The sequence below is a fragment of the Amblyomma maculatum genome, chromosome 1 (assembly GCF_055883805.1).
Source record: "Amblyomma maculatum isolate TAMU_Amacu chromosome 1, ASM5588380v1, whole genome shotgun sequence".
NCBI lineage: Eukaryota > Metazoa > Arthropoda > Arachnida > Ixodida > Ixodidae > Amblyomma > Amblyomma maculatum.
In genome coordinates this window covers 3273682-3281462 of record NC_139344.1, presented here as the reverse complement: position 1 = coordinate 3281462, position 7781 = coordinate 3273682, and the positions used below count along the sequence as shown (strand labels likewise).

Here is a 7781-nt window from a genome sequence, read left to right as displayed (position 1 = left end):
AGCAGGTTTCCCCTCTACGTTCTATGAGGCAGTCGGATTAGCAGGAGAAAAGTGGAAAATTCGTATAATTGAAACAGCTATTTTTATGCAACATTGAGTTATACTGCGTGCATGATATATATTGACACTATATCATCTGAGCCTGCTGATAGAATTATACATTGCGCAACAGAAGGTGAAATTAACTGTTATTTATACATATTTTGAAATAAAGCTTTAACCGCGCGCTAATTGAGCCGCGGCGGGTATGGTACACTCTGTAGTTGATCGCGAGTTGTCATGAACTTATGCTTGAATTTGTGAACTGGTAGGCGCTGATTGTCTGTTTGAAGCATACTTAGTATTAAGTACCTAAGATTTGCGCGGTAACTGCTATGAACCTACGAATGTAATTGTCCATTTTTTTTTTATGGTTAAATGGTAACCTCTGAATTTAAACAACCTCATCATAAAGTTAACCTATAACGTAACCCTAAGCAAACCCACGGTAAACCGAAGAGATCACGTGCCTTTAAGGTTTATACGTTAACCGTCAATTACTTTTGCCAGTGCCCTCGAAACCTATCAATCCTAAACGCCCTTAAATTCGTTTCGCACATCCGTGAATTTACATTTCGTACGGGGTGAAGAAAAGAGGCGGTAAGCTTTTATGAGCTTTCATCTGGATCCGGTGCACTTTGCCCTGCGACCTTCTACTGATTTTTATGCATCCCTAAAACAAATGGACAAAATATATTTTTGTCAGAAACTTGCAGCAGTTACTATGTGGTTCAATCGGTATTTACCAGCTTGAGCTCGAGGTCACGGGCTTTAGTCGAGCTGCTGAAGCCGCATTATGATGGAAACCAAACGCGAAAACGGAAATGTGGTTTGCGATTAATATGACAGCCCGAGGGACTCTAAATAACCCACGTACTGCTTTGGGAAGTATAAATCCGCATGGACTATGTCATCTCTGCAAAATCACTCATAATATACAGTGTTCTGCAACTTAACCGTCTTGGAAAAGTTTCCAAGACGGTTCCGATAAAGTTGCTGAACACTATATACGTAGCCAGGTCTTGCTATTTTGGCTATATGAAGCTGCAGGTGTTCTACTGCCCCACACTTCGTTTATGTGGAAGATATTCGGTTAAAAGAACATTACATACATTCACTCCAAGCCATATTTTTTTTCATGCAAAGAACTACAGCCGCTGGTATCAAGACGGGGGCTCTACAGAAGCCGTAGAAAAAAGAAAAGAAAAGAAACTACCTCGACGCTTCTTGAACGACGAGGGAGGGGGCGTGAAAAAGAAAGAAAACTGCTTCTCGCTGCGCTGGTCCCGCTGTCCCCCATCGGTCCATCTCTTCTCCCTGCGGCAAAGCGGAAAGAACCACGGGAAGGCGAAAGGCATCGAGGCGCCCTACCGCGGGGGGCGACAGGAATGCCGAAGCAGAGAGAAATAGCGGCGAAAAAAAAAAAAAAAGTATTGCATGCACCGCACACAGGGAGATTCTCCCTGCTTTTTCAGCTTCTCTCCCCCCCCCCCTCCTCCCTTCTTGAGGTCACGTGGCCAAAAGGCGGGAAAACACATCCCGCGCGAGCCAAGATGCGCGGCGCCACTCAGTCGACGGCCAGCCTCCGTGAGTCCGTGTGGGCGCGCGCGATTCCTACTGCCTAATTTTATCGTCCGCTTTTATTTCGCGCAAATTCAATCTGTCCCAACCTCCTGCAGCAGTCAGCGTTTGAAAAGAACAGCCCATATATGCAGCTGATGATTGCAGCCGCTCTGTACAGATTCTTCGTGCCGAAGTTCACCAAAACATGCGTAAGTAGATGATCTTTCGGTCTTGATCAGAGGAGCTTTTTGCTAGATTCGATATTATACTGAACATAATAATGTATTGTTTTGGAGCATATGTTCGTCTTGTTATATACTCCTTGCATCTTTCTTCATATATATATATATATATATATATATATATATATATATAATTGGTGTGGGCGCTGATCGCGCAGGAAGACTTGCTGAGCCGTTTGGAAACAAGGCTGCGGCTGGCTGCGGTGGCAGAATTGGCTCATTTTGCTGCAGTCTGGGTCCTTGGGTATCTCCTGTCCCAAAATGCTCGCCCTTTAATATGGAGGGACACTCACTATACCGATCAGGTAAGTCCAATTAGCACATATTTTGTTCGATACGACAATATACTGCAACTGTTTCTGGAGCGCGTATATATATGCGCATCTTGTTACTACGTACATTTTTTTTTTTTTTTTTTATAATCGATGTGTGCGCATTTCGCTCTGACTGCGCAGGAAGACGTGCTGAGCCGGCTTGGAAACGATGCTGCGGCGGTGGAATTAGCTCTTTTCGCTGCAGTCCGAGGTCCGATCTCTGCCCCAAAACGCCCGTCTTTCACTTCACATCGAAGTGCATGCACTGACATGTATACCGACCAGGTAAGTCAAATGATCGCTGATTTTCTTCCATACGATAATGTACTGCAACTAATTATATTGTTTTGAGACTTATGCGCATCTTGTTACTGTAAATGTATATTTTGTAATTGGTGTGCGCGCCTTGCGCTGATCGTGCAGGGAGGCGATATCAGCTGATCTGGAAACTGGCTTCGACAGTGGAAGCTCGTTTCGCCGAAGCCCGAAGTCCTTGGTCTCCTCTACACTAAAACGCTGGTCTTTCGCTTCTTCATGGCGGTGCATTTGCCGGACAGGTATTAGCGCTGATTTTGTTCGGAATATTCGATTATCCGACTCACATCGATGGGACGCATGCAACCCAGTTAAATGTCAAATGCTATCACTGATATAAATATTGCAGCACCCCTCGCCATAGGAGCGATCAGAAGCTGTACTAGCATCATCGCTACTGCCAAGCAAGCTCGTGCCAGGACTGGGTACAAGATTTATGCCGTGTTTATTATTATTTTTTTTGCTGCTGTAATGATGTATATACGTGAAAATTGATGATTGAGTGATGCGGTATGCTGGCAAGGTAAGTGAGCCAGTGCGTTCATTTTGTGGATTTTGGAATTATATATTATATATGTGATGCACACAGATCTGAGCCGTTTTACATTGATTTTGCTCTGTGCGCTTGCTTTCTGGGCAAGCAGTTGTATTTTTATCGTGCGGATTATTTCCTGGTGCTTACATGCTCATGAGGTGTTCAGCTAACTTATTTCAAGCTTTAAAAATTTAGAACGGGTTCTATAAGCTTCTAAGAGTTGGGCTGTCTAAATAGCCGTCTTGGCTGAGGAGACAATTTTTAAAATAATGCTCGGTTGTTAAATAACGAAAATAAATCAGATGACTTATCGTTAAATATCCGGTCGCTTTTGCTGTAAAAGTTCCATCTAGTTTGAGAAAATTAAGCTGTATTCTACGGAATAAACTTATTGTAGGTATCATGTAAATATCGCGGAAACTGTTTGTTCTGCCGCGTTGGAATCCCTCATACGCGCTCTATGACAAGCACGGACACTTGGTTTTGCTAGAATTATTAAATTGCAGCATTAGCATGCAAGAAAGCGCTTCGGGAGGATAAGGTTTGAGTGCGCTACGGTTGCAAATTGCAACATCATGATTCAGCAAAACAAAGTGATCGCGCCTTTCTCGCGGATTCACGGATCCTGATTACCTATTGCGGCTCTGCGCTAATGCGTTTTCAGTAGGGTCGCATCAAGTCAAGCGCATAAAATATATTGACGTGATAGTGCAGTTGGTGGCAGTGAGCAGACATTATTTTTTCTACCTTTTCACCCTATATTTGCCTGCAATGTAAAAGTCTAGGCGAAAAGGAAATATTTAATTAAAACACTTTTCTTCATACAGCTGACCAAGATGGAACCTGCCGCAGATCCGACCAGTCGCAGACATCAAGTGATCGACAGGCTGCCAAAAGAAGGAGACCAAGCCCATCTTCCATATGTGGCACACGCGCAGTAATATATCCACGCTTATTAAAAAGCAAATCGCGAGCTTTTTCTGAACGCTGTTGACAAATAAATTTTTCACCAAATACTGCAGCTTTTGTTTCTTCATGGCATCAGAAAAGCTACTGCTTTTCTTGATGCATTTGTATGTGCTACCCCGTTATATATGCATGGGCCACGATATATTAAATGCATGACATGATACCTGCACGAGGGGCGATGCCGGCCACTAACCGGCGTCGGAAAGCAACCGGCCGACGTACGGTCTTTCGTCAGCAAAGTGCTAGGGCAGACGAGCGGCCGACCATTCAGTAACGCTGGCAGACGGCAGGCCCACGTGCGGCAGGTGGTCGATCACGTCGGGCCAAAAGGTCGGGCCGTCGTCGATTGCCGAAAATCGGCCGACGTTAGGTCAGTGCCAATCCCCGACGCCGGCCCTCATTCGGGTGCCGAAGGTCGGCCGGCCACTTTTTGGTCGGCGAGAAAGGTCGGCCCTACCTTTTGCCACACACTTTTTTTTTGCTTGGGGCGCCGGTTATTTCACGTAGGCCCCGGCACGTCGACGAATACGTGACCACCTTCCCACGGCTAGACCTGGTTCTTGGCGCTGCGGAAGCGAAGGTATCATATTGTTTGCGTCGGCATCGGCGGCGTTGTCCCTGAAACCAACTGCGCAGCTGGGGTTGACTCACTATCGGCGTCAGCAGCATCAGTCAGTCGCTGCTATCTCTTCCCTCCTCCCTTTATCGCGTTGTCCGCTTGCTGCGCGCGCTTCTGCCCCCATCGTTTGCCGCTGGGTGTACACGCCGCCCCCTCCCCCCTCTTCCTGCGAGTCTCCGGTTGTCAAAGCGCCGGCTCGAACTTAATTCCTTTTTTCGCTCCTCCTCCAATGCAACCCCTGTGCGGTGGCAATCAGAGAGCCAGATCGGTGGCGGCGGTTCTGTATATGTGCACGGCCCGAGTCGAAATTGACGCTGCCGTTCGCCACTGCGAAATTATCTGCCAGTTCTTTCTGCTGCTGCTGCTGCCGCCGCCGCCGCCGCCGCCGCCGCTGCTGCTGCTGCTGCTGCTGCTAAACGAGCTGTCAGAGCAGAGGCGTGACACAGCATGGAGTTTTCCATGCTGTGTCAGCGACCGCACTGCGTGGACAGAGCGATCGGTGTGAACCTGCCATCCGCCATCCTTTCCTTCATCGTGGAGAAAGGTGGCAAAACCGCCTCATCTAAATATCTAAATAGCTAAAACTTTTCAAAAGTCTTCTGCGTAATATAAGTACCTGCGGCATTGTCAAGTCTCCATAATCGTTCTTTAGCTTTCAGGGGTTTCGAATTCTTTATTTTTTTATGCTTTTTTTTTCATTTTCTCATCGAAGGCTGATTTGGGGGATAGCGGAAATCATTTCTTCCATTGTACACTTTCGGTTTCAATGCAACAACACAAACACGTGGTCAGATTTCTAAGGATATGGTGCACAGGGCAACGATTGGAGAGAGAGCACCAAATTCTTTGGTTTATTATATGGGTGCTTGCAATGGTGAAACCTCTTTAGCCAAGAGGTGATTCAGCGGCACCTGCCTACCAGAGACACGCAGGCATCCAGATGCAACCTCGTTTGATCGTGGAGACAAACGAATATAGCTCATCTGTCTTCTACGGAATATTCTCCCTGAGCCTCTCCGGACGCCCGGTGTCACGTGACGCGCATCAACGTGGCTTGGAGGGTCGGAAAAGGAGCGACGTCCTCGCTCTCCGACCTGTAACGCGCAAGTTCGCCGAAAGTCATGTGTCTATGGCGCAGCAGTCATCTCTATAGGCGCAGTGAGGTCATCAGAGTGGACTCTCTTACACTACGCGCTTTCCTTCCTCCATGCCGCAAGCGGTTATAAGCACGGAGTGAATTTAAGGTTCTTGCCTCGTTGTGAATAGCGTTCTTCGGCACCAACACTTTGTCGTCGGTAGATACGGTACAGTCAACGATAACTGTCAACAACTCGACTTGAGGGGAAAAAATAACTGTAAACTTTATACAGGAATGTACATATTTACAACAGAGGAAACAACAAGCACGATAGCATGGAACTGGCTACACTCTCCGGCATGGCCGAAGAGTCGAGGGATCAAGATCTAGCTCAGAACCATTCTGCAGGCCGCGGGCCCGTTTTTACCACCTTCGGAGCCTGGCCCACATTTTTCATCATCCAATCACAACAATCTCGCACATAGTTGGTTCCCTGAAACAAACAATGTATACCCTGTGGTTTCTACGTGGGCATCGGCCACCAATCCACCGCGGGTTCGAGCGTCGCGCGAGCCGAAGCCCCGATCAGCCGTCACCACGCGCACACTGGAACACCGCAGCGCGCACTTAACCTCCACTGGGAGGAGAGCACTATCGCTGCAAGGGCACAAACCTCCAAGTTCACAAAGGATACGTTTATTGAAACGCTATCGTCCAGCGGCACACACACACACACACACACACACACACACACACACACACACACACACACACACACACACACACACACACACACACACACACACACACACACACACACACACACACACGCACGCACGCACGCACGCACGCACGCACGCGCACACACACACACATACACATATATACAAACGCATATACACACACATACTCAGTCACCGTGTCCCGGGAGCGCGCGAGGAGCAAAGCTCCCCTGCGCGCACGAAGTGACACAGAGTGCGCGCCGCAAGCACGCAAGGGCGTGCTGTGATCTCTCTCTCGCGGTGACCAAAGGGTTCCTTTGAGAGATAGTGGGCAACCACCGTAAAGTACGCCTGTCGCGGATCGTTGGATCACGATCGGCAGGCTCGAGCTGCGCTCTCAGGTACGATCGACCCGGAGCGGACGAACTCGAGTACACACTGGTCTGCGCGGACAAAGGCCGGCAGAAAAGAAAAGTAGCGTACGCACCTTGCGATGTCTCGGAGGGGTCTCTCTCTCGGCCCCGCTCGGTCGGGTCGCGCGAGCGCGGCCGTCGAAGCGATGCCGTGTTCCCGCCAAAAGGCGCCAATGAGAACAGCCACTGGGACGCCAGGGCGGAGCTGTGGCCAAGCGACAGTGACAAGTCGTCCGGACATCTCTCCGCCGCCTCAGGCGGGAGAAAGGGAAATAGGAGAACAACAGGGAAGCGGGAGGCTACCGCGCAAAGGGTAGCCGCAGCAAGCCCGAATCCCACAACCCTTTTCTTTCTCCCTATCGCTCATCTCTGATTTTCTCTACACCTTCCTCGCTATCCCTTTATTTCCGCCGCTCCAGTTCAGGTGCTTCAGATATCAGATAACAGATACCGGGCTGGCAAACATCTTTTCCTTCCTTTTGTTTCTTTTTCATACATTATCTTGTATGGTCTAACTGATGACGATGAAGAAAACAGAGACTGTCTGTTGGCTAAAGTCTCTCAACTAATTGTTGACAAGGTGCAGATTCCATGTCCTCAAATTGAACGGTGTCATAGGCTATGCAGAGGTCGCAACGGACAACCGCGTCCTGTTATTTTTAAGCTTTTAGATTTCCGCGATAAAATTACTGTGATGAAGAACGTCTCGAAACTGAAAAATTCACTTTTTTATTAAGGACGACTTTTCCTTCAGAGTTCGCTCTATAAGACAAACTTTGGAAGGCATTGGCCGCTTTCCGCGATAATGGTTCTACTGTTCGTCTACACTATGATCATGCCGTCATTGACAGAGTAAGGTAAAACTGGGATGATCAGTCCAACTCTTTAGTTAGGGCAGATCCCGCTACAGCTAATCATGTTCGTACAGCTCCGCTGTCTTATACCGTTGATTCGCCTACTCGTGATCACCAC

The 7781-nt window shown here is 48.1% G+C and overlaps 1 long non-coding RNA gene across 1 annotated transcript; it reads left to right on the top strand.

The window, feature by feature from the left end:
* Nucleotides 1–2313: 2313 nt before the first annotated feature.
* On the top strand, nt 2314–3913 carry LOC146201494 (uncharacterized). Its single transcript, XR_014701619.1, has 3 exons — nt 2314–2443; nt 2582–2715; nt 3836–3913. It is a non-coding gene; the product is annotated as an uncharacterized LOC146201494 (long non-coding RNA).
* The last annotated feature ends 3868 nt before the right edge of the window (nt 3914–7781 follow it).